Consider the following 21,200-nt stretch of genomic DNA (forward strand, 5'->3'; position numbering starts at 1 on the left):
TGAGGCAGCAGCAGGACGGGGTGGAACATCCTGTGAGTGCTCAGAGGCGTCCCCAGGAGCCCCGACCATGGAGTGAGAGGCCGGGACGCCCTCTGCCCGTGCATGGGGAAAACCTCAGGAGAGAGACAGGAGACGGCAGCAGGAACTTTCCCCCCAGACTGCAGGTATCTGCCCCCAGCCATTTGCAGGGGAAAATCCACTCACACTTGGAAAATTTTAGATGTCAAGCTTCATATTAGACTGGAGAATGAATGCTCCATAGTTAAACTATTCACTTTGTAAATCATGACAACTAATGCTGACGGGGCCCAAGTCATCATGTCCCACTGCCCTGTCAGCCGGGGTGAGACTCGGTGAGAGAAAACACATTGTTATTTGAGGATCTTCCACAAATTATGCCATTTTAATGTATTCATTATACGGGAAGATTTCTATGATCAGCCTGACAATGTCTCATGACTGATCTTAGCGTTCTATCAGTGTGTATTAAGTGTTCCATCAAATCACAACAATGATTATTTTGTAACTAAGATGAATTTCAAAATCCTTATTGCTAAACTTCCATTTGTTATTCATTTTTGGTCCTAATATTATGACAGGCATGAACATAGAAATTCAATTTTTATAACAATATTTTTGACTCTTTGGCTCTGAAACTAAAGTGAGGGTGGCATGGACACCTGACTTTCATGGACATTCACTTGGGTTGTTCCCCAATTCCGCACTCCAGGAATGTTAGAGATATTATAAAGTCACAGTACCTAAATATGGAGGGAAGAATATAAAAACTTACATCATAAGTATAATATGTACTTTAAATCTCTTAAAAGATGTCTATGGATTTGACCACATGGTTTCCCCATTTAATTTTTAGTTCTTATTAAATTATTTAGAATTATTTCCACTAATGTATTTCCATCAATTTATAACCAACATTCTCCATTAAAACCCGACCATCACCAGCAGTGCAGGAGAGTTCCTTTATCTCCACATCCTCGCCAACATTTATTGTTGCTAGTTTTTTAATATGTGCCAGAGAATCGCAGGCTTTTGATTAGGATTTAGCTTTTTTTTCAGTATAATAACAACTTTACTGAAGACGGGTGGTGGGAGCTCTGTTTGGTGTTGGGTCCAGGGAGCAGAACAAACGGGGGACCCTGGAGAAACCCTGAAGGAACAGCGCGACCCCATCACCTCAGTCACTGTGAGGCCAGCGGCCAAAGTCCCTGAGCCCAGCCTCATCGCAAGCCCTCCTGGCGGGGTCTGGACTCCGCCCCACCCAAGCCTCTCAGGCCACAAAGCTGTGTGTCCAGGGGGCCGCCTCTAGAGCACCCACAGTGCCTAATTTATTTTTTATTATTATTTTATTTTATCTATTTTTACATCATTTCTCATTTTAATTTTTGCAAAATGTGTGCATTTTCATCTTGGTTATATTCCCCATACAATTCCCGTCCCCCTTATTTTGACCCTAATCCCTCCTCCCGCCCCCACTCCCCAGTGTGTCTCTGGTTTATAGTTGCTTGCTGATTTTGATTTTTACTTTATTGCAATTAGTCTTTTTCCTGATCCCTTATTTAGGTTTTCTAAATTCCTGCTATGAGTGAGACCATCCAGTATTTGATATGGTAAGATTTGAGTCTATCACTTTGATGTTTATTTTTTCATTGCCTCGCATCTTTCTCATTCCATTTCATCATTTTCTGCCTTTCTTTGATTCAAGCAAATAGTTTTCTGTGAAATTAATTCTTCTTGTGGCTTTAGATATATTTATTTCAGTACTTTTTATTGTTGTAAATACTTAAATCTTTCATTTTCAATATCTACTTAATTGAACTACATTCCATAATATATAGGAAATTTACAGCAATATAGTTCTGTTTAACCATCTTAATGTTATTCGTGTAATATATATATATTAAACCAAAATAAACAGAAGCCAAATAAAACTGTAAAACACAAAATGTAAGCAGTCATATCTGTTCAATAAGTTAAGACAAGCTACAAAAAAAGAGTATTCTGCATGTCTCTGTTGCTAGTTGTTGCTCTAATGTGTGAGTTATCATCTACTGTCACTTCCCGAGGCCTGGAAGAAATCCTTTAACATTCCTTGGGACAGAACTGCTAGCAATGAATTCTGTTTTTAATTAACTCTAGTGTATTTACTTTGTCTTCATTCTCCCCGCTTTTATTTCTTTTTTTTTTTTTTATGTTTTTATTTATTTGTTTGTTTGTTTTTTGTTTATACATGCACTGGGTACAGTCAAAAGCGTGGGAGGGTGAGAGAATTCACCAGAGCCAGAGCGGGGAACAGAGCAGGCAGAAGGACTGAAGTCCACTGCTGAGGGGAGCAGCGGGTGGCAGGAGAGGTCTGCGTGCCATGTGGGACCCATCTCTGTGGCCGGAGAGCAGCCAGGGATCGAACCGGCGCCACAGAGGCCGCGGGCAGCTTTGCAACCCAGCACTCAACCGCTGCACCACTGGGGAGGCCCCCGCTTTTATTTCTTAAGATCTTTACATGAAATAAAATTTACCAGTTATAGATGGACAGTTAGGTTAATATAAATAATAGAATAAATAGATAAATAAATATTCTAAATAAATAGACTCCTGGAAGCACAGACATAGAGCACAGACAGCACAGCCCCCTCATCCTAAAATGTCTCCTGCTCCTTTATATTGTTTTTTGAAATTTATTTATATATTTTTACATTGTTCTTCATTTTTGTACAGTGTTTGATTTCCCCTCTCAGGTGTTGTCCCCATGAAAGTGCCTCCACCAGGACACCTGGGAACATCACCACAGACTCTGCTGCTCTCCCCTCCCATTTTGATCCCTTTCCCTCCCTCTCCCCAGATGAATGTCTCCAATGTATAGTTTGCTGCTAGTTTTGTCTTTTCCCCCAATCCCTTGTATGGTTTCCCTATGTTCCTCCTCTAAGTGAAACCATCCACTATTTTTCCTTTTCCTTCTGACTTATTTTTCACTGAGCATAATCCCTTCCAGCTCCATCTATGTTGCTGCATATGGCATCTTTATCTTTTTTGATTGCCGAGTAGTATTCCCTTGTGTATATATGGCACATCTTCTTGATCCAGACATCTGATTTAGGGCATTTAGGTTGTTTCCATATCTTTGCTCTTGTCAATAGCTGCACCTTTATATTTGATCCCTCTCCCTACCCCAGTCAGGCAACGTGCCTCCTTTCTAGCTATACTCTGGAGTTTCTCACTCTATTAGATATTATCATTCTGAGGGAGTTCTCTATATTGCCAATGAATTCTATTATGAAATCTTTTATGGCTGATTTTGATAGAACCACTCCAATCTCCTTGTGATGTCTATCTTCATAGGTTATCTTTTTCCATCAATTTACCTTCAGTGTGTCTTTATATTGAAACTTCATCTCTTGCAAGCAATATATAGTTCACTTCTACAGTACTGTAAGTTTAAGCTTAATCTTCTTATCACCTGTGTGAGGCAGACAACCAAGACTCTATATGTCCCATTTTACAGGCAAGAGTGGCAACATTCCCATATTTAGCATGACACAGACCTAGGACCCAAGCCCAAGGCTTCCACACTCATAACTTCTTTCTCCAAGATTTCTTTTGTTGTTGTCTAAGATGTATTTATTTATGGGCCTCCCTAATGGCGCAAGGGGTTAAGACACGACCTATGAAGCTGTCCACAGCCTCTGCAGCACCAGTTCGAACCCCGGTCATGGAGCTACCCACATGGCACAGCCGACCTCTCCTGACATGACTGCAGTGTATTTCAGTCAGTCAGTCTGTTCTGTACCCCACTCTGTCTCTGGTGCATCCTCTCACCCTCCACACCTCTGGCCTGTACCCCAGTGGTGGTTCCAGCTCAGGGCACCTCACATTATGCAATCACAATGTCACGCTGAAGAAAAGGCTTGGTGGACATGGAAGGGTCTACATAGAGGCTCATGCACGTGGCTGCTGGAAAAAAGCTTCAGTTCTTCACCATGTGAGCATCTCCTTATCTGAGTGCCCACCAAGCAGAGCAAATGTCTTTCCCCCAGAGAGGAGCAGGAGAGATCAAGTAGGAGATCGAGACGCCTTTTGAGCCTCACTGTGAAGTAGTGCAGGCGCCCCAGCCTCTTCCATGAGCAGGGAGCCAGCAAGTCCAGGGACTCACAGGAGGGGAATTGGTCTTGATCTCTGGAGTGTATAAAAATACCTGTGGACATTTGAAAAACTTCTATTCTCCATCATCTGGCCACTAAATATTTATATTCTTTTGTCAAAGAAGGAAAATCATGTCGATACCCTGTAGAGAGTAGTCAGGCTTTATTCAAAAAAGCACCATGGAGAAAGCAGGTTTAATTCTAAATACATGAAAGACAAGATTTAACACATCTGGATTCTTTCATTTTTCTGGGGATTTCTTTTTTCCCCCACCGACGCTGGACATTTGCCAGAATCTGGTAAAATCTGCCCCTGCAGTGTGCAAAGCTGGGCCCCTGCTCTGTTGCTTCAGTCTCCACTTGCTGCATTTTCATGCTGGGTCTTAAAGGGTTTGACTTGTCTCCATGTGATTCAATGGTCAACCAAGGTTTTGGACAATGTCTACCCAGATGTTGGCATTCACTCACTTGTTGGTTACCTTGTGCCTGGTGTACCCAAATGTCGCCACCAAATCTGATGTTTAATTCCTCAAGTCAGTAAGACTTGATCCAGGAGGTCAAAACTATTTTTATAACATCACTTAGATACCATTTGCCTTTCACTATTTTGACATTTGCTAAGTTAAAACTTAGTAAGAATGGAAATTATAGTACCAACTGCAGTTGTAGTTATTTTTCACCACCACTTTCTTGCAGGAAAAAAAAAAATCCAGACCAGTTTCACTTCAAAATGTCCTAGTTAAATCATGAAAGCATATTTTCTATTTATCATCCTGAAATCCACATTTTTTTAAAGGTCTGAAGTGATGACCAGGAAGTGCACATAAGGCACGTCTGGTACAGTTCAAAGGGCCGTGTCCCAGGGGGAAAAAACGTATGACGTGAATTCGCCTCTTCTTTTAGGCAATATCATTTTTAATTGAAAGTATGAATGGCTAAAACCATGGTTCCTTAGACTAATTGAATTGGCAGACACTTTCCTGAAAATGAACGTGAGTCTGTCCCTTTTAAAAATCAACTGAGGGCACTTGTTGCCTTGATAAAATGTAAACTTCCAGAGAAAACCAGAATTATGGAAAATTGAGTCCTATTACTATAAACTTGACAACTTACAGTATGGACCAATTTTTTCTTTTGGGATCTGTGGTAAAAAGTAAAACATGATTTTTGATAACTTGATCCCAGAGTAATCAACACTATATCTATTTAATATGTAGTTGAAAGGTTTGGAGCGGTAAAGAAAAGGAGAGTCAGGCTACATTTCTCAAAGGAAGGTAAAATTTATTGTGCCCAGGGCAGACCTCAGGGAACCAAGGCGGGGTCTGTGAAGCCAAGCACATTGTCAGGGGGAAGCAGGCTTTTACAGGATGAGGAGAGGTCAGGTGGGAGACTGGGCTTATGGATACATTGTTGGATTCTGATAGGTAAAATTTTATTGAGGATTTTTGCATCAGTGTTCATTAGGGAGATTGGCCTATAGTTTTCCTTTTTTGTGTTGTCCTTGTTCGGTTTTGGTATTAGTGTAATGTTGGCTTCATAGAACGTGTTTGGTATTGTCCCTTCCTTCTCAATTTTTTGGAAGAGTTTGTGAAGGATAGGCACTAATTCCTCTCTGAATGTTTGGTAGAATTCATTTGTAAATCCATCAGGTCCTGGGCTTTTGTTTTTGGGGAGGTTTTTGATTACCATTTCAATTTCGCTGCTTGTAATTGGTCTGTTTAGGTGTTCTATTTCTTCTTTATCTAGCTTTGGGTGATTGTAGAGTTGTAGGAATTTGTCCATCTCCTCTAGATTGTTGAACTTGTTTCCATATAACTGTTCATAGTAGTTACTGATTATTCTTTTGATTTCTGCTGTGTCTGTTGTGATTTCTCCTCTTTCATTGATGATCTTGTTTATTTGTGCTTTCTCCCTTTTTTCCTTTGTGAGCCTGGCTAGGGGTTTGTCTATTTTATTGATTTTTTCAAAGAACCAGCTCTTGGTTTCATTGATCTTTTGGATTGTTTTTTCAGTTTCAATTCCATTTATTTCTGCTTTGGTTTTTATTATTTCTTTTCTTCTACTGGTTTTGGGGGTTTTTTTGTTGTTCTTTTTCTAGATCTTTGAGCTTTGAGATTAGGTTTTTTCTTTGAGTTCTTGTTTTTTGATGTGAGCTTCTATTGCTATATATTTTCCTCTTATTACTGCTTTTGGCAGCAGGGTTTTTTGAGGCAGACTGGGTAATCTTTGTGAGCTTAGTAAAGCTTATAGGTTTAGGTGCTGCCCGTTGGAGACCAGCTAGGAGACAGGTGAGCCCAGCCCTGGGGTCCTGCCTGTGTCACTCTGGTAGTCCCACCCCGGTTCTGGGCTGGGAACTGCTACAGAGCCTGGGGGCATGGCTGTGTCAGTCAAATGGACCTGATCTCCATGGTCTTGGACAGACCTAAAAACACATTCCCTTTTATTAGAGGTCAGGGTGGAAGAGAAGATAACATGTAATCATGACTTGTAAGGTCATAAGCTTGGGTAAGAAAACGATATTTTTGGTTGTAGGTAGTGAAAGAGCCAAGACGCTTTTCAATCTGGGAGAGGTCAGACAGAGAAAGGAACATGGATTCTAACTCCTCCTTCAGTCCCACCCACTTCCCTAAGGGGAGGGACAAGAGGATAAGCAGAGAGAGGGTGTGGCTGCTGGGAGGTGAAAAGAAAGTGGCAGGGGGACTGGATTGGGGAGCTGGAGGAGGAGAAGATAGAGAATTTAGGGGATCAAAGGACACAGAAGAGGGGTTGGGAGAGGGCAAAGAGTCTGAGAGGAGTCTCGAGACTTTAAAAATATGGCAGTTTTTCAGGAGGTAGGGAAGGGGTGGAGTGCAAGAGAAAGACAGCCTGGGCTTAAGGCAGTTTCAGGCCACTTTTTCTGCCTATGGCAAAGGTTGTCTAAGTCGGTTAGAATTTTGGGGTCAAAAGAGCCCATTTCCGGCCACCTAGAGCCACTGTCCAGTTCATATTTGGGCCAGGCCGTGGTGCAATAAAAAATGAGGTGCTTAGGTCTCACATCCGGCTTTAAATGTAGAGGGCCCAGGGCCTTTAGGAGGCACCCCAAGGGGGTGTCTGCCAGAATGTGGGATTCCGTTGATTCCATAGTGAGTGTCCCTATTAGGATCTCAAAGGGAGGGTGGGGGAGGAAGGCCGAAGTCCCAGTGTCCCTGGCCCGATCCTCAGGGAATCGAGCGGGAGAGTGAAAGGGGAAGGCGGCGTCCCGCTGTCCTCTTTACCTCCAAGAAATAGGAGAGATCGTTCCCCTGAGGAGATGTCTCACCTCAGAGGGAACCCCACATGGAAAGCGCAGATCAGGAGGGGGTAGCAATTGCTGAATAAAATGAAGAAACCCCCGTGATCCTGTTACAGGGCAGCACCAATGTTAGGGGGAAAGGATGTCCTGAGCTAATCCCATATAGGCTTTGTGGACCCCACCCCCACTCCAGACCAAAGCCATCAGGACACCGGGAAAGACAAATCCCATCACCACCAAAGGGAAGGTTGCTGGGACCTATAACACCAATACAAAACGGGGTGCCTGACTGTGGGTCCTCACCCGTGTGCTTAAAAGGACTTATCAATGCTCTACTGCAGGCACATGCGAAAGGTTAATAAAAGGTTTATTTACAAGGGAAGGGGAAATGAGGAAATGTACAACTCAGGGAAAAAAGTGGGAGACAAAGTTTTAAATCCGTCCTACCCGATCCACCAATCTGGAATCCCAAATGGCACTCTGAGAGCTGGCCGCGAGCCAGGAGCCCTGAAGCCAGGAGGCGAGCCAGAGAGCGAGCCCCCCAAGGCCCACATGTCTGGTTTTTATACCAACCCAGGCTGCTTAACTCCACCCTCAGGTCCCAGCCACCTTCCCTTTGGTGGTGTCCGGATTTGTCTTTCCTGGTGTCCTGATGGCTTTGGTCTGGAGTGGGGGTGGAGTCCACAAAGCCTGCATGGAATTAGCTCAGGACATCCATTCCCCCTAACATGAGGACCCACAGCTAGGCAACCCGTTTTATATCGGGGCTGCTTTGTAACAATATGATTAAAGCAAAAAACAGAAGGCTTTTATACAGAAATCATCATCTAATATATATTGTTTTAATAAGATACTGATTCAATATTAAGGCACCAAGGGCATGGAGGGCATCAGTGCCAGACAAGCCGCACTGACTCTTCACTAGCCCCAAGCTCTCAATTAAGGGAGGAATTCTCCTAATCTAACAGAATCTAACCTATTACTCCTCTACTTATTTAATCAGCCTAGTTTTCATATCTAACTTTAAGATCAAGGGAAAATTCCTTTTTCTGTAAGATTGCTGACTGTTGTTTTAGGGAACTACAAATATTTCATCAGAGGCAGGGCCTGAGATGGTTATAGCTTTTGGTTCTCAGAATGGTTAATATGTGACATCAGCAGTGGTAACATTGACTATCCCCAAGTGCATTATTTGTGCTGTCAAGATTATTAGCTTAACCAGTCACAAAATTGTTGTTGGCTTATTCATGAATGCATACTCCAACAGCTACCATACCCATTGTCACTGAAAGGGAACTGTTAAGGAAAAGCTAATCTTTCCCTGTTAAAGAGCCATAGACATGGAAATGTCAGTAAAAGACAAGCTTGCTTCCTTAACAGGCATATCTAAACAAGGACTGGCAGCCTGCTAGGCTGGTTGTTCTCCTGGGCCAGTCTCAAAGATCTGCATCCTCCCCCTTTTCCTGTGTCAAGAATTTGTATGCTAACTAACCAATGTTATCAATGAATTATGCAGTGCCATTTGCTGTCAGATTGGTTATTCAGTAATTGATCAAACAGCATTTGCAGTTTTACTTTTAAATGCGTATTTTAACAATGGTAGAAACTAGCCATAAACAAATGAGACTCTAGCAGGAGTCACTAATTAGTGCCTATTTCTAGGCACTAAAGAGATTCCTGACTTTTCAGGAATCTGCCTCATGCCTGGACCTTTGTCAGACTGTTAGGGGGAAAGGATGTCCTGAGCTAATTCCATACAGGCTTTGTGGACTCCACCCCCACTCCAGACCAAAGCCATCAGGACATTGGGAAAGACAAATCCTGTCACCACCAAAGGGAAGGTGGCAGGGACCTGAGGGTGGAGTTAATCAGCCAGGGTTGGTATAAAAAACCAAACACATGGGCCTGGGGTGGCTCACTATCTCTTGCCTCCTGGCTTCAGGGCTCCTGGCTTGAGGCCAGCTCTGAGTGCCATTTGGGATTCCAGATTGGTGGATAGGGTAGGGCGCATTTGTCTCCCACTTTTCTCCCTGAGCTGTACATTTCCTCATCTGCCCTTCCCTTGTAAATAAACCTTTTATTAACCTTTCCTGTGTGCCTGCAGTAGAGTATTGATAAGTCCTTTTAATCACACGGGTGAGGACCCACAGTCAGGCACCCCGTTTTGTATCGGGGCTGCCCTATAACAAGACGACAGGAGTAGCATGGCTCCCAGCATAATAACATCTTTTGAAAGGTTTTATTCTAGTAAAGTAAATATTTAAAGCTATAACCCACATGAAAAAATTATACATGGGATCCGTAGTGATTTATGAGACTGTAGAGACATGCTGAAAGAAAAATGTTTGAGAATCACTGACCCAATTCCTGGCCTGGATTTGTTAGGGGGAAGTGATGTCCTGAGTTAATCCCATACAGGCTTTGTGGACTCCACCCCCACTCCAGACTAAAACCATCAGGACATTGGGGAAGACAAATCCCATCACCACCAAGGGGAGGGTGGCTGGGACCTGAGGGTGGAGTTGGGCAGCCAGGTTGGATATAAAAAACCAAACACGTGGGCCTAGGACTCTCTCTGGCTCGCGATCGCTCGCCTCCCGGCTTCACCGCTCCTGGCTGGCGGCCAGCTCTCAGAGCGCCATTTTGGGGTTCCAGATCGGCGGATCGGGTAGGACTCATTTAAAACTTTGTCTCCCGCTTTTCTCCCAGAGCTGTATATTTTCTCATTTCTCCTTCCCTTGTAAATAAACCTTTTATTAACCTTTCACGTGTGCCTGCAGTAGAGCATTGATAAGTCCTTTTAAGCGCGCGGGTATAGGGGGAAGTGATGTCCTGAGTTAATCCCATACAGGCTTTGTGGACTCCACCCCCACTCCAGACTAAAACCATCAGGACATTGGGGAAGACAAATCCCATCACCACCAAGGGGAGAGTGGCTGGGACCTGAGGGTGGAGTTGGGCAGCCAGGTTGGATATAAAAAACCAAACACGTGGGCCTAGGACTCTCTCTGGCTCGCGATCGCTCGCCTCCCGGCTTCACCGCTCCTGGCTGGCGGCCAGCTCTCAGAGCGCCATTTTGGGGTTCCAGATCGGCGGATCGGGTAGGACTCATTTAAAACTTTGTCTCCCGCTTTTCTCCCAGAGCTGTATATTTCCTCATTTCCCCTTCCCTTGTAAATAAACCTTTTATTAACCTTTCACGTGTGCCTGCAGTAGAGCATTGATAAGTCCTTTTAAGCGCGCGGGTAAGGACCCACAGTCAGGCACCCCGTTTTGTATCGGGGTTGCTCTACAACAGATTCAGGGAGGCAATAGTGTGACAAAGGTCTTGGTGCAGGAGAGGAGGGTCTCGGGGTGTGGCTCTCAAGGTCTCAGTCCCCAGAGCGCTGTTCCAGACTGGAAGTTGACTGTTGGGGTTTCCTCATCTCCCCAGTTTCACTTCTCACAATCTGTGTTAGGTCCTCCTTCCTGGATACTGGTGACTCACCCCAGGGCTCACTCCCCATTGCCTGGAGGTCTCCAGAGCAGCCAATCAACAGCCCCGCGGCTCCAGTTCCAAAGCCCCCACCCACCCGCTGGGACTCCTTGGAGGCGCTTCCTGGGGGATGGGGGGCGCAGCCCTCCTGCTGCTGCTCTGTGATTCCAGTGACCCACAGAGGTGGTGAAAACCTAGCTCGCCTCGTGGCCAAGCCAGAGACTCCCGGCCACATGACCAGTTAAATACCCAAATGGAGAGCCTAGTTGCTTAAATCCACCCTCGGGTCCTCCCAACCTTCCCTTTGGTGATATGGGATTTGTACTTCCCAGTGTCGTGGGGGTGGAGTCCGCAAAGCCTGTATGGAGTTTGCTCAGGACATCCTTCACCCCTGTCATTCCTGCCACGCCAGTTGTCTTGTCCATTGTGAGGATGGTCTCATGAGGAGTCTTCAGTGTCCATGGAGGAAACACAAAGTGAGTTTTCTGATTTACCACCTCAGAACCCCCAAGGACACGTGTGACCCACCACCCCACCTCTGAGTATGCGGTCAACCCTGAGGTGCTGGGCCCTGGGCTTCTACCCTGCGGACATCACCCTGACCTGGCAGCGAGATGGGGAGGACCTCACCCAGGAGATGGAGCTGGTGGAGACCAGGCCTGGAGGAGATGGAACCTTCCAGAAGTGGGCAGCTGTGGTGGTGCCTTCTGGAGAGGAGCAGAGATACACGTGCCACGTGCAGCATGAAGGCCTGCTGGAGCCCCAAGTCCTGAGATGGGGTAAGGAGGAGGATGTGGGCAGTGATGTTGTTCTCAGGGCCATCAGGAGCCCTTCTGGAGCCCTTCAGAGGGTCAGGATAAGGTCTGGAGCTCAGGGTATGATCTTCCCTTCCCTACCAGTGCCCCCTCCTCAGTCCTCCATCCTCACCGTGAGCATCATTGCTGGCCTGGTTCTCCTTGTTGCTGTGCTCACTGTAGCTGCAGTGGTTGCAGCTGTGATGTGGAGGAAGAAGCACTCAGGTAGGGAAGGGAGTGGGGGATCTTGTCCACTGGGGGCTTTCATATCCCAGGGAGAACTTGCCCTGCCTGGTTAATGGGAATTACCATCCACACACATGTGTGTTGCCCAGAGGGCATTTGGTCCAGACCCCCCTCACCTCCTTTCTTCATTTTTCTCAGTCCTGACCTGGGTCTTTAGTCCCAGTTCTGAAAACTTCCTGTTGTGCAGGATTAAAAGATTCCTTTAGGTCTTCTGACCTGACTGCTCCCTGGTCTCCCATGATGCTTCTTCCCACAGTAGGACAAGGAGGAAGCTACACTGAGGCCGCAGGTAAGTGTGGATCTGGGGTTTGATCCCTGAGCCCCTGGGGACAGTGTAGATGGACTCCATGGGGGAGTCACCCTCATCAGTCCTTCCTGTGGTCTCATCTCTGACCAGGTTCTGTTTTGTTCTCAACCAGGCAGCGACAGTGCCTATGGCTCTGATGTGTCTCTCAGCCCCTAAGGATCTTTTACAATGAACCCGATGAGGCTCCTGTTGTGCGCACCCTGGGCAGCAGGGTGATGGTGTCACTGTTGTTCTTAACTGTGATATTGAGCATTTGTTCATATATTTATTTTTCTATGTCTACATAAGTTGCTATGTCTATAAATAATAATAAATAAAATATAATAAATTAAAAAATTTATTTATTCATGCATACAAGAAATGGGGTACAGGCCAGATGCACGGGAGGTGATCAGATTCACCAGAGACAGAGTGGGGAACAGAACAGGCAGACTGATGAAATACACTGCTGAGGGGAGCAGCGGGTGAGACAGGAGAGGTCTGCCGCACCATGTGGGATTCTTGCCTGCTGGCCGGGATCTAACCTACACTGCAGATGCTGCGGACAGCCTCACAGTGCTGCGCTCAACCACCAGCGCCACCAAGGGAGGCCTGGAAGTCAATTTTTTTTTTGCTATATTTATAACACTATTTTTTTGTCCTTATTAAAATTGGGTTATATCTTGCTGATCATTGAGTTTTAAGCATTATTTGTAAATTCTTGATACAGTGCTTTATCAGTTTTGTAATATGCAAATGTTTCCCCCCACTCTGTGACTGAACTCCTTTACTGACGGGAAAGCAAGCCTTATTGTCCAGACAGAAGCATGGATATATTTTTTTAGAAAAGAAAAGATAAACTTCTAATTGGTTTTGAGCAGATACTGGCTGACTGGGATGTTGGGGGATGGAAGGGAATGACTGACTTATGCATATCCTTGAGTGTTATTTAAATGTTCTTGCATGAGCATGAAATATGCTTTCAAAACTAAATTACACTTCATTCCTCAATTTATAAAACTCTTCACACATCATGTCCAAATCACGTATTAAGATCAGACTGGCATGTGGGCTACAAGTGAGGGACCCGCACATCATAGTTGCACAGTCATGGTTTCTCTCAGGGGTCACCCTGGTGTTGTTCATTCTGTGGGTGTTGGACAAATGTATAATGACCTGTGTCCATCATGAGAATATCATGCAGAGTATTTTCACTGTCCCTAATGTCTTCTGTGCTCCAAGGAAGCAAAAGCAAAAAAGAAACCAATGGAATCACATGAGACTAAAAAGCTTCTATATAGTGGGGGAAACTCATTAAAATGAAAAGACAATATCAAGTTGCAGAAAATATTTGCACACCATCAATCCAAAAAGAAGTTTGCTGCAGGAGGCCTTGTTGCTCCAGCCAGATAGGATGCTGACAAGCAGCTAAGAGAAAAGGCCTCACACCGTGTGGGGCTGAAGATCTGGCATCCCTTTGCTTTTTGTTCTTGGTCATAGAGAGAGAAAAATTTATCAGAAAGTATATTAGGCAATAAATTATATGTATCAGCACACTGTAAGTAAATAGCACGAAAAATTGTTTGTTTAGAAATTAGTTGTTGGGCAGTTTGGCCCACTTGACAATGGGAGATGGTTTGTTGAACATGCCTGACAAGCATTACAATACAATCATTATAGTGGGTCCTTCTTTTGCCTTCCCTTGAAGTTTCTTGGGGAAGTTTTTAAATGAAGCTATTTGAGTTAGGAGTTTCTAAATAAAAAAAGTTCTGATAGCTGAGTAGCAGCCAGCTCCTGCTGTGAAGGCCATGAGAATAAAAAAAGGTCTTTTCTTGCTTAGGCTTTGGCTGATAGGGATGTACTGGCAGCTATCTACTGTCTTAGGTTATTGTTTGGTTGAAACAATGAGTTCTAGTGTAAGGCTTAGTTTTTTATTAGCCTTGAAAGTTGCCTTCTTATGAGAGCACGTAGTGGCCCAAAGCCCGTAGAATAAGAGATGCACTGATTGTTTCTGCTTTGTTTCTGTGCACATGATAATGTCATCTCACTGCTTGCAAAAAATGTATAAATAAAGAACCTGCTGAGCCTCTCGGCAGAAGATACTAGCACCTCACCAAGTGTCGGTGTCTCCTCATTCCCTTCCCCTCAGCCCCTAAGTTTCAGTCCTTTCGTTTTCGCTGAAGCCGTCTAATCTTTCAGGAACCCCTGACACGACATTTTGCCGGAGGCTGGTCCCTGGCAGGAGTTACTATCCAAGACCTCCAAAGAACTGCAAAACAAGAAAACAACTCAATAAAAACAGGGCAGAGGAGCTAGATGGATTCTTTTGTAAAGAAGACATACAGATGCCCAATAGGTACATGGATAAATGTTTGTCATGTGCTGTCAGGAAAATGCCAATTAAAACCACAATGAGTTACCCCCTTAAACCTGTGAGAATGACCCACTGAAGGGTGTGGAGGAAAAGGAACTCTCTCTGGTACATGGTGGGTGGGAATGAAGTCTGGTCCTGTTAGTGGGCAGAATGAGGGTTTTCCAGGGTTTCTCAAACCTGTACACTCTACATGGGATCTGCCATCATCTGAATTAAGACAAAACATACTCTAAAGCCTAAGACCTTCAATAGAAAAGAACTTTAATACAATTAGTGTGCAATAGAGAGAAGAGAAAGAATATAGTTAGAATAGTTCCCAAGTGAAGCACCCAAAGCTACCCGTCCCCTCATGGGTAAATGCCCAGAGAAACAGGGTTGGCCCAAAGCAGGCCCACCGGGCCGAACGCCTGCCACAAGGGTAAGGCACCTACTGGTAGAGATCCATGGGACAGGGGCAGGAGGGGCCAGTCAAGTCTGGAAGGAAAAGAGCAAAATCAAAATCCACATCAAGACAACAGCTGCCATTGTCAGCGTCTCCATGGGACTCTCACCCAAGTCTTTGTCTCTTTCACATGTCTCTTTCTGTGTCCCCAATTCCCTGGCACAAGTCCAAGCCTGAGGAACAAGCCTGGCTGCTTCTTCACATGTCTCTCTGCTCCATGTGCCTCCTCCAGTCTTCTTTCCTCATCTCAATCCACGTCTTCCTCCTCTTTCTTAGCTTCTCATCCCTGCTCAGCCCCACATTTCCTTGGGTGGGGCGGTAACCTGGAACCTCTCTTTTCTACGGATAGCACATTGGTCCTGCCCCAATGGAAAACAAATGAAGTTTCCTCAAAATATTCAAAATAGACCTGTCCCATGGTCAAGCATTCCATTCCTTGGTATTTATCCAAAGAACGTAAAATGCTAATTCCGAGGAATATGCGCCTCCTATGGTCACTGCAGCACTGTCTACCATAACCAAGCAATGGAGACTACCTAAGTGCCCAACGGCAGGTGAGGGGATAAAGAACACAAACCATATACACAATGGAATACTACTCAGCCATGAAAAAGAAAAATACTGACTTTGCAACAAGGATAGATATGGATGGGATTATGCTAAGTGAAATAAGTTTGAAGGAGAAAGTTAAATACTGGATGATTTCATTCATATATGGAATATAAAGAAACAAAGCAGGCACAGGTGAAACTAAACCAAAACAAACTCAAGAAATATGACTCTGGAATTGAAGGTATGGGGTGGGGGTAAGAGCAGGAAACAAGGTAGGAAGAGGACCCAGTGGACTATGGTGAAGACTGTGGGTGCCCTTATGGTAGGCGTGATGTGGTAACAAACATCTGAAGAGGGGTGACCCTGGGCCTCTGAACACATACGGTGTGTAAAGCAATGTTACCTCAACTGAGTAGTACAATGAGGGGAAAAAGAAACAAAAAAAGCAAATTGTCTCCTCCAGCAGTCACTGTCATGCAGGCTGAGGGGCTGGTTTCCCACAAGGTCAGAGGCAGGAGGTGCAGGGACTCCTGGGGTTGTTCAGACCCCGCTGAGTAGAGACACTGCAGAGAGGGCGGCTCTGAGGGGACCAGAGACAGAGGGTCAGAGTAACCCCAGTGCTGAGTGAGGGTCTGGTTCCCAAGGAGAGGGGAGTGTGTGTGTGTGTGTGTGTGTGTGTGTGTGTGTGTAACAAGAATGACAGGATATACAACACAAGATGATGGGAAGACAATTAACATCAAGCCCCAGAATGAATGAATTGAAATCGCACACAGAGTAAAGAGTGTGAGAACAACACCTCAGTAAATGCAGTTCTGTGGAGAAGCAGTTTCCAAGCAGGACTGAAAAGGCATTGGACCTGAAGAAGAGGCTGAGGTTTAGAACTATCTCATGGTTGGTTTGAGGTGTAAGGAGCTGGGCAGGACCCCTGCTCCAGGCCCCTGCTAGGATGTGGTGGTAACTTCACCCCTGACAGCTCCCTCCCCCAGTCGCCAATGTTCATCTTCAGTCCCCGACGTTCATCTTCTTTGGAGTCACCATAGAAAACCCACGGGCCTCAAAATGAGGTTGTTCCATGAGCTTCAGCTACTTTTTCTCTAGACCAGAACTGGAGGGAGCCACACAGGGGGAGGGAGGAATGTGTGTCCCCCACTGGCCTGGCCCAGGGGCAGGATTAGCCGAGTCACCCCAGTTCCTGAGCTGAGCCTTTGTCCACAGTCCAGGAAGGGAGGGAGATGGAGCAGGGTCTGTTGCGTCAGGCAACACCACACTGATAAAGAAACGGGCGTCGTGGAGCAGGCTACATGATGCAGGATGCTGCGGAAGAGGAAGATCCGGGCCGTTTTTATTGCTAGAATAATCATACAGCGTCAGTTACGTGGGGTAGGAGGACAAGGAGGAGGATGGGTGAAATAATGAATGTCATCTTGGGCTTCAGGGGGACAGGAGTCTGCCAGATAATTCTTATCTGCTTGATGACCAAGTGTTGGAATTGAAACCAGACCCCAGACTCTGGACCATGGGCCTAATCTTATCAACAAGGCGGTCCCCTGGTCAGCTTCTGGGCTCCCTTGTCACATCTCGTGATGCATCACCTTCCCAGGGCGATCAAGCTTTCTCTCTTGAAAGATTTGCAAGGCACCTTGTAATGCTTGGCTCCCGTGACTGAGTGACCAGGCAGCTCTGACTTTGTGCAGGAATGCAGAACTGAGATCACACAAATGGCGGCTGAACAGGCTGCTCAAGTTTAGAGGACCCACCAGGGTCTCCCTCAGCTCTTAGGGGAAGATGTAATGTTAGAGGGCGAACTAATGTTTCTTTCTCATTCTGGGGCTCTCCCGTCTCCCCCGCGTAACCCTCCATGCGCAGCCGGGAGAGGATGTCAGGTCAAACCCAGGCTGCTTCTCCCCACGCCTCTCCCCACTAGTGTTCAGGATGCATCTGCTTGTCCGCATGGCCGCGCCGGAGGAGAGCACGGAAAGGTAAGTATCATTATGATATTTGCTACCGGGATTGGAGGGAAGTTTTTTTTTTTTACTATAAAAGATCTTTTATTTGGGTTGTTGCTGTAACAAGGCTGTGCAATTAGAAAAACACCTGGGAGAAGGAGAAAGTGTTGAATTGAGTTTTCATAATACAACCAAAAAAAAAAGGGAAAAAAGTCAACAATGAAAATAAGAGAAACATTTGCATGAATTATTCAGTTTAACCCACGACACCCTGTGAGTTGTCAGATACCATGATCCCAGGGTAACTCATGACTGTGGGGAGTGAGACTCAGAAGCGCAGCCCAGGCCACACATTGGGCGACCCAGGGTTCTGACCACCCAGGCCCCCCTGCTGTGGCAGCTGCAATGAGGAAGGGTCTCTGACCTGAGGGGGCTGAGGCCTCAGTGTGGTCACATCCACTGGAAACATCCAGAGTGAGGGTTGGGTCCTCTTAGTGACGGGCGCCCACTACCTGCCCAGGCGCCCTTCTACTGACAAGTTAAATTAAAAAACATTCCTCCTGATGTTGATCTGGTGCTTTAGGCAGGTGAGGTGGGAGAGAAAGTGGAGGTGATGCCAGGCCCTGTGAGCCCTCCCTGCCTGGTGTGGGGAGCACAGAAGGCAGCTGAGGGTCCATGTTGAGAAAGGCCTGGGGCGCCGTGAGGAGCAGAGACTGGAGATGGTGAGAGTGTGCAGGGCAGGCAGGAGGCTCCTGTGGTCTGACAAGGGCAGGTGTGGTCACCTCCTCCATGAGCGTCTCCTCTGCCCTCCCTGTTCAACTTCCTCACCCACCTTGCAGGACAATCATGGCCTTGGGGTCACTACTGGACCCCTCCTGGAAGAAGTGACCTGCAGCATCTGCCTGGAGACAGGAGGCCGCTAGGACCGTCTCCTGTGGCCACAGCTTCTGCCAGGCCTGCTCTCAGCTGAGTGACTCTCTGATCCGCCGAGGTCCCTGTGTGCTGTCCACGCTGCCAGGGGCCACCACAAGAGGGAACAGCAGGATTAGTTTTATTCTGGTCAGTTTGTCCTCTGGGAGCAGACTTGCCCAGGGGTCATTTTCCTGCTTCTACATTTAATCTGGATCCCTGCAGCCTGGTGCAAGTGGTGGGGTATGAACAGCTTTGCTGAGGCCCGCTTCAGTAGCAAGCCTTGACAGAAGCCACAGGGAGAGAGGCCCATGGCATTCTAGGCCCAAACTCAGCATGCGGTCTGTGGGCCTCCCTGAGCTCTGGCAGCGTTGGCCTGGGCTGTGCTGTGGCAGGTGGGAGACCAGCCTGGTGGGCTGTGATAGAGGGGTGCCTGCTCTGGATGCTCAGGTGAGCATCTGGCCCTGCTGAAGCCCACACCCACTGTGATCCCTGATGCTGGGGGGAGAGGGGACCTTACTGCGTGCAGCCTACGGGCCTGTTTGATGCCATCTGAGTGACAGCAGCCCGCACTCCAGGGTGAGACTATCTGACCTCAGGCATCTGACACATGGGCAGGTGTTTCATTTGAGAACACAGTGCCAGAATTGTAATGGACCAAACAGATTCAGGCTCTGACAGGTGTCATTCAAGATATTTTTGTTTTGTTTGTTTGTTTTAAAAGAGATTTTTATTTTTACTTACGTATGCACACAAGAATGGGGTTTAGGCCAGAGGTGTTGGGGGTAAGAGGATTCACCAGAGTCAGAGTAGGGAGCAGAACAGGAGGATCTACTGAAATACATTGCTAAGGGGAGCAGCGGGCTAGACAGGAGAGGTCTGCTGTGCCACGTGGATTTGCTCCCTGGCCAGGGATCGAACTCACGTTGTAGTGGCTGGCAATACTTGATTGTGCTGTATCTTTAACCCCTGCACCACCAGGGAGCACCCCACCATTCAAGGTTTTTGAGACCATCCAGGCCTCTAAATGGACCAATCTGATTGGAGCTCCACTGGCACCAACCAAACAGCTGGGATTATAAAGGGGCCAATCAAGCTTGAAAGGTGGCACCCTGAAGAGGATACAAGCCAGAGCAGCAGCCAGCCTGAGCCACTTGTTAGACAGCTACTGGTCAGATTTGTCGGTACTCCTAGAAAGATCTTTGCCAAGCCCTCTGCAGAGTGTGAGACCTTTCCAGAGACCTTTCTGAGACCTGATGGCTACACCTGCCTCTGGCCCTGGCTCTAACACCACCTGCAGAGAACATCTTCAGGCTGTCCCTAGGGTTTCTAAAGGGGCTGTTTGCTGGTGGCTTATGCCCAGCCTCTCTAAGGCTGTTTGCTGTTGGTACAATGGCATCTTGATTAAGATGTAAACTGGCATCTCTGGCACCATTGCCTGCTGGACCAGTGCTGACCAGCACTGCTGACCTGTATCTGGCCTCCTCTGAGAGCTGTCCACCACTTCTCATCCTTGGGCACCATCTCCTGGTGCTATCACATCTTGCACTGTCCAGTCATGGGTCTGGTGCTGTCCGCCCGGCCTTTGGACAGCCGTTGCTGGCTGCTGCAGCGTCACCTGAGCAGCCCCACCTGGGATCACCCCCAGCTGCCACCGGGAGTTGGATCCTGCTCCACTGCTTACCTGTTGTCACCAGCTCCAGGCTGTCATAGCACAGCTTGTGTGAGTAGCCTTTGTTTTGGACCGGTGGACACTGAGGACACTGTCTGAGGTAGGACGGATGGCCATTTCTGGGCTTAGACACTCCTTCCTTGTTTGCAGTCTCCCCTTTTTAATAAACCCTGTTGCTTTTACATCCTGAGCCTGAGTGTTGTCTTGCAAGTGTGAGCACATGGATGAGGACCCAGAGACAGTGACTGTCCCCAACATTGCCCTGTTTTAACATAACCTGAGAGTGGAACTGGTGACTGTCCCGCTGCAGGGTGTGGTGTCCTGTGCCCACTTGACCCCCCCTTCTCTGTTCAGGCCTGAGAAAGTGACAAGTGAAGCTGCAAAAATTCATGCCTCATCCTCCCTGGTGGCATAAGGGGTTAAGCACAGCACTGTGAATTCATCCACAGCCTCTGAAGCACGAGTTAGATCCCCGACCAGGGAGCAACCCACATGGTGCAGCAGACCTCGCCTGTCTCACCCACTGTTCCCCTCAGCAGTGTATTTCAGTCAGTCTGCCTGTCCTGCTCCCCACTGCCTCTGGTGAATCCTCTTACCCCCCACACCTCTGCCCTGTACCCCAGTTCTTATAAGCATGAATAAATAAATCTTGGGCCTCCTAGTGGCACAAGGGCTTAAGATGCAACCTATGAAGCTGTCCGCAGTCTCTGCAGCACGAGTTCAATCCCTGGCCATGGAGATACCCACATGGCCCAGCAGACCTCTGCTGACTTGTCCACTACTCCCCTCAGCAGTGTATTTCAGTCACTCTGCCTGTTCTGTTCCCCGCTGTCTCTGGTGAACCCTCTCACCCCCACCTTTGGTCTGTTCCCCAGTTTTTGTATGCATAAACACATACATTTAAAAATAATTAAATAAATCTTAAAAACAAAATCCATGCCTGCCAGAGTGTTAGGATTTGAGCTAAAAAGAACTTCAAATCCATTCTTATTTTGTAGATGAGGGTAAATAATGAAAAGAGCATCAGGCCAGTGATGGCAGAACCTAGACACAGCAGGTACCCCGACTCCCTGTCC

General features: G+C 46.7%; 1 pseudogene across 1 annotated transcript in view; it reads left to right on the forward strand.

Annotated features, from left to right (window-relative positions):
- The window catches only part of LOC311188293 (patr class I histocompatibility antigen, B-2 alpha chain-like), a 102,533-nt pseudogene extending 84,562 nt beyond the window's left edge, over positions 1–17,971 (forward strand). The window contains exons 4-6 of the transcript in view: positions 11,403–11,679; positions 17,522–17,576; positions 17,944–17,971. The product of the transcript in view is annotated as a patr class I histocompatibility antigen, B-2 alpha chain-like (transcript). The remainder of the gene's footprint in view (positions 1–11,402; positions 11,680–17,521; positions 17,577–17,943) is intronic.
- The last annotated feature ends 3,229 nt before the right edge of the window (positions 17,972–21,200 follow it).

This window comes from Talpa europaea (genome assembly GCF_964194135.1).
Source record: "Talpa europaea genome assembly, chromosome: 2".
NCBI lineage: Eukaryota > Metazoa > Chordata > Mammalia > Eulipotyphla > Talpidae > Talpa > Talpa europaea.